Source organism: Leopardus geoffroyi, chromosome B4 (assembly GCF_018350155.1).
Source record: "Leopardus geoffroyi isolate Oge1 chromosome B4, O.geoffroyi_Oge1_pat1.0, whole genome shotgun sequence".
In the NCBI taxonomy this organism is placed as follows: domain Eukaryota; kingdom Metazoa; phylum Chordata; class Mammalia; order Carnivora; family Felidae; genus Leopardus; species Leopardus geoffroyi.
Genome location: NC_059341.1, coordinates 140,806,191 through 140,811,879, shown reverse-complemented (window position 1 = coordinate 140,811,879; position 5,689 = coordinate 140,806,191). Strand labels below are relative to the sequence as shown.

The 5,689-nt window shown below is 61.8% G+C and overlaps 1 non-coding gene across 1 annotated transcript; it reads left to right on the top strand.

The window, feature by feature from the left end:
* Window positions 1-781: 781 nt before the first annotated feature.
* On the top strand, window positions 782-866 carry TRNAQ-UUG. Its single transcript has one exon. It is a non-coding gene; the product is annotated as a tRNA-Gln (tRNA).
* Window positions 867-5,689: the final 4,823 nt, after the last annotated feature.

Sequence of the window (5,689 nt, the reverse complement as noted above, 5' to 3'; positions counted from 1 at the left end):
TGACCCGGCAGCTCGGGAGGGAGCCGGTCCCTGGAGACTCCACGTGCCTGACGTCGGAGCCTGTGGGCCCCGAGATGCAGGGAGTGGGCCCCCTGTTTCTGTTCTCCTTGGGCACGAGGCTTAGCTTCTTGGGCACGAATTCGGTCCCTCGTGAGCCCCACCACGGTCGCACTCCCCGCGGGAGTCAGGGGGAGCCTTGGCCGCCTCCCCTGCTCACCTGCTCTTACGTTTGGGCGTTGAGCTCTGCTCCCCAAGGTGGGGCTTCTGTGTGCACGGATGCACCCTGCCAACAGGCCGTGGCCTGGACCCCGGCGGGCCGGGAGGTGCCCGGGAGAGAAAGGAACCGCAGGCCCACGTGTCTACAAAGTGGCTGCCTTCTGCTGCTTCTCATCACACTCTCAGGGGTGCCTGGGATCTGGCTAATTGTCAAAACCTTCCCCGGAATAGAGAGCATCCTCCAAGCTCCCATAGGCGCCAGTCGAGGCCGTGAACACGTTGTTCTCATTATTGGCCGTCGCAGCATATCTTGATGAGCACAAATAGATTTGTTTTCAGCTGAAAATCTGCTATCTGAATTTCTTAACGCTCGTTCACTGCTCTGTCTCGATTCCTCTGTCGAACTCCTTTGCGGGAAGAGTCCTGACGGCCGTAGGTGAGCTATGGGCTGGAGAAGCCAGCAGAATGAGAGCCGGGTGGTAGCGAAGTGACGTTTGTGCTGCTGACTCACCGGGGAGGAAAAGACGAGATTGGAGGACGTAATTAAAAAGTAGATCGGAGGGGCGCCTGGGTGGCTCAGTCGGTTGAGCTCCTGACTTTGGCTCAGGTCACGATCTCACAGTTCGTGGGTTCGAGCCCCACGTCGGGCTCTGTGCTGACAGCTCGGAGCCTGGAGCCTGCTTCGGATTCTGTGTCTCCCTCTCTCTGACCCTCCCCCATTCACGTTCTGTCTCTCTCTGTCTCAAAAATAAATAAAACGTTAAAAAAAAAAAAAAAAAAAGCAGATTGGAAAATAGTCCCGATTCACAACGCACAATACCAGGTTCCTCGCGGACCGGGGTCGGGAAGTGCACTCTGCCGTCCGAGTGCATGTGTGTGCGTAGATGCACGTGTAGGTTTTCCGTGCGGGGACAACTGACCTGTGTGACGTGGTCCCAACTGCCTTCAGACCGTGTGGCAGCCCTGGGCAGAGGTCCGTGAAGACGGGGTTCGGCAGTTTGGGGGATGGTGGGGAAGGTGGAGGGTCCCGGCGGGAGGTGGGGCGCTCGGGGCCCATGGGGAAGCGGGGGCCCTGGGCTGAGGGCAGAGATCGTGAACCGTGCGGCCTGGTTCCTGCACACGGGGGCTCAGGGCCAGGCTGCCGGGCAGGGGGCTCCACCCTCAGGTCCCCCCGAGCCTGGAGGGACATTGCCAGTGGAAGGGGCTGCTGTGATCTCCCTGCGCCTGCCGAGGTCGGGCTGCTGCCGGAAGTGAGGGTGTGTGTGGGTGAGGGAGAAGCAGGAGTAAAGGTGCCGGAGGGCTGAGGGTCAGCGGGTGTGGACACAGAGAGCCAGAGGGGCGCTGAGGGGAGGAGAGGGTGCCCCCCACAGACAAGGGCACCTGAGGGCAGGGAGGCGCTCTGGCAGCCAAGCTCGCCCCACGATGCCCCGGCCTCCTGTAATTCTCGTGCTGGATCGCTTATCCTTTGGGCAAGACTCAACCGCCACCTCTGATCTCCTGGCGGCCCCCCGTGGGTTCCTGGACTTCGAAGCAGGCGGAGAACCCCAGGGCCCCCTGGGACTGCAGCAGGAAATCCACAGGACCGGCCTGGCAAGCCCTGGCCAGTGGCTTTCTCTGTCTTCCCTCTGGCCCCTCTTTGGGACAACGTGCCTCTGATGAACACACTAGTGAAAACCAAGCCGTCAAGCCCAGAGCTGCCTTCGAACTGCCATCTCCCGGGGGCGTCCTGCCCCCTCCGGGGACAGTCACCCAGCAGCGTCTGTCTGCCCCACCCCCGCCAGGATTCCCACAGCAAGCATCCCTGGGTTCACCTGGCCCCCGCCATCCCTTATGGGCTGAACGGTGCCCTCCCAGGCTCACCTGGTGACATCCTAACCTCCAGGACTCCAGAACAAGACTGTCTGAAGGCAGGTGACAATGAGGTCACTGGGGTGGCCCCGATCCAATGGGACCGGGGTCCCTATGAGAAGGGGGGGTCAGGGGGCCCTGCACAGGGGGTCGACCACGTGAGGACACGGAGAGGGATGGCATCCCCTCGTCCAGGAGAGAGGCCTCGGGAGGACCCAGCCCTGCCCACGCCTGGGTTCAGACTCCAGCCTCCAGGACGGGGTGACTGTGTTTAAGTTATGCCCCGTCTGTGGTCGCTGCGTGCAGCAGCCCCAGCTGACCATGACACCGCCCCACTCACGGTTCTGTCACCTGCGTCGTGACCTGCTTGGAATGACGGACAGGCACGTAAGGGCCACAGCAGGTGAAACATAGGTCCAGGAAGCAGGCCGTCTGCCGTCGGCCCCCGTGGACCTTGGGCCCCACAGCTGGCGGGTCTGGGCGCATCCGTGTCCCCACCCACACCTGCCTCCTGCAAAGCCCAAGGCCCCGGAGGGCACAGTGTGCCCCTTTGATGCGCCCCTGATTATATGCTGAGGTTTACATGACCCTGGCATTTGTGCTTAAGTAGCTTCTCCCTTCCTCATGGAGACTTTTAATGGGAAAAAGTCTGATTTCTAACTATAGAAATCAGATAAAAAGGGAAATAAAACACCAGAGCTCATTGCTGATCAGTAAAAAGTTCAAAAATAGATAAATATCATACATCGCATCAAAGATTTCCAATTAATTACCATTTCTATACCATTGAAGCTGTCAAGCAATTTGATTACTCTTCTCAATTACAGGCTTTGCAAACCACCCCCCCCCGCAAAGTACAAGTGACATTTCTAATTGCTGATCTAAGAATCCGCTTCCCAAAATAGACGGAGAAGACAAAAATAAGTGTGGTACATGAAGAAGCTTCATGACACAGTGTGGAGCAAGCTGTCATGGAGGGGGGCAGGGGCGGGGGCGGGCAGGGGCGGGGAGCTGTCCGGTCGGCGGCCTCGGACGCAGCAGCAAAGAGTCCCCGAGCCCAGTTCTGTCCCCGGGCTGGAGAAGGGCTCTGTGTTGCCCCCCCCCCTCCTGTGTCTCACCCCAGACACAAGACCGGTGAGTGACCTGGTCACTCACAGGGCAGGTGGTCCTCAGCCAGAGGCAGGTGGCGTGAGAAGGGGGGGGGGTTACCTGGGTGGGATGGTCTCGATGTTCCCACGGCAGAGGGAGCCCAGGGGACAAGACACGGAGGGGGGCCTGGACGCCGGCCTCTGAGCGCAGGGTCACTGTTCCCCGCGGTCCCACCTGCAGCTACACACCCTCCCCCCAGGCCTTCCCCCTCCTTGGCATCCCTGTCCCGCGGCCTCCCTCTGCTGAGGGCCTCAGATGGCCACTTAGGGCGCAGTCGCCGCCTTGAGCCATAGACCCACCCGCATCCCACACCGCCAGCCGCCTGCCCCCAAACGGCTCCCAGGTGCCCCTCCGCACACCCTTTGCCCCGCCTCGCGGTCCCTGCGCGGCTCCTGGTTCTGCACCCCAGGACGTGGGACACGACCCCCCACACCAGGACTCTAGCTGCGCTGGGCCCGCCCCTGCACCTGCTCTCAGCCTCCAGACGCGGTCAGCCAGCCAGACCTTCGACCCCGCAGCTCAAGAAAGCGTGGAGTCCACGCGCCCTCTCTCCTCCCGCTGCGCTGGGATGTGCCTCCGCCCGCCTCTCCGAGGCACATTCTCCGGCTTGTCCCCATCTCGCGGGGGCCGTGGGGCTCTGAGGTCAGAGCTTCCAGCCCCTTGTACGGAGAAGCCGCGTGAAGCTCAAGGATGTGCTGCAGAACGCGGCCAGTGAGTGGCAGAGCCGGGACAGGAGCTCGCCTCTGCGTCTGTCCCCACGGCGAGGACGCCTAGGTACTTGCAGGCGCCCGACCACAGGGGGTCGGGGGGGCAGGGCCACCTGGGAAGGATGGGTGGCCGCCAGGCTGTGGGGCCAAGCGCCCTGGGAGGGATGATGTGCTGGTCGGACCTTCCTCCTGTCGGCCACCGCAGGCGAGGGTCCCACGTGGGGGTAGGGTTGCCTCGGCTGGCCCGCTTGGCCCTGCCCCTGGCTGTCCCTGGCCATCTCGGGCAAGTGACCGAATCTCTGAATGCCAGCCTTTAACTCCTGTGAACAGGGGCTTTGAGGCAGGTCCAACTCAGCTCCACAGCCGGTCACTAACTCCACGTGTTGGCCTGCTTCTGCTCCTTTCCGTGGTGGGCCAGCCCTTCCCGAGGACCCAGCGGGTCCCAGATTCCCGGGTCAGGGGAGCATCTGACTTGTCACTCGCAGAGAGGGGCACTGCGGCTGGACTGTTCAGACGGAGCATGTCCCTGATGGCGTCTGAAGCACCTCCAGGACCGTGCCCACACGCACCGTATATATAGTCCACGTGTGGCCCGACGAGAGGGGAGGACGCTCGCGTGACCTGGCACATAGCGCCTCGGGCGTCCCCGCGGTCGCCCTGCGCCATCCGAGCTCAGCTTGGTTTTCCAGGTGGTGAGATGTGGTCTCAGGGGGTTAAGCGAGTCCTGGCGGGAGTGCGTGGGGTGAACCCGGCAGGGAGCGTCCTACCGTCGTCTCACACGGCGCGTCTGGTTGGGAGCCCGGTGTGGCGGGAACCCTTGGCGGAGATCTCCGGCCACGAGGGTCCCCCGTCCTGACGTCCGGTCAGCGGCGCAGCCTGGACAGGTCTGGGCCGAGCCTGATGAGGGGCCGGGGCCGCAGGCGCCTCCGGGGAGCCCGTGCCCATCCACGTGCGGTCCCACGCGAGGTCCCCGGGCACAGCGTTCCTGGACTCCACGGGCGTGCGCGTTGCTCAGGTTAATGTCCCCGTGTGCCACGGGGCTCCTGATAGGCGGTTAAATCTCCTTTGGGGTGTGTCTGTGAGGTGTTTCTGGAGGGGCTGAGCTTGGGACGTTTGAGCCTCCATAATCGCAGGAACCGATTCCTATAATAACCCCCTTGTATACACGCCCTACTGGTTCTGTTTCTCCGGAGAACTAAAGACCTACTGTGCTGCAGGGGTGAGTCCCGCTGGCATTGGGGTTCCCATTAAAGCACACAGCCCCTCTGCCTGTAGGACACAATGGGACACGGGGGCCACTCGCCCTGGCCCTCGAGGGGCCTCGGGGGGTGGGTGATGGGCTCCCCAAGGAAACCCAGGGTCCGCACGGCCCTCAGCGGCAGTCACAGAACTGAGCCCACTACCGGGACTCAGGAGGGGAGGCCACATCGTGAGACCAGCGTCGGGACAGCATCTGACTTTTATTACTCCGCCTGGGTCAGCTATTTCATTAAAAATTAGAGTTCCTGCTTAATCATTTGTGTGGCTCTGACTCATATCTGATGAGAGATTTTCATGATCACCCATAAATTTGAGTGCTTATTTAAGAAAAAAAATCAGCGGTGGAAATTTATGATCAATCGTGTAAATTTTTAGAAGCCGGCAATGAGCTGCCACAGGCGTACGAAGTCTCCCGGCCTGGGAGAGACTCGGAGAAGCAGGGCCGCTTCTGGGAGCCACTGTGTCGCTGGCTGCTGGTCGCTGGCGGTCGCCGACGGGGACGCAGCCCC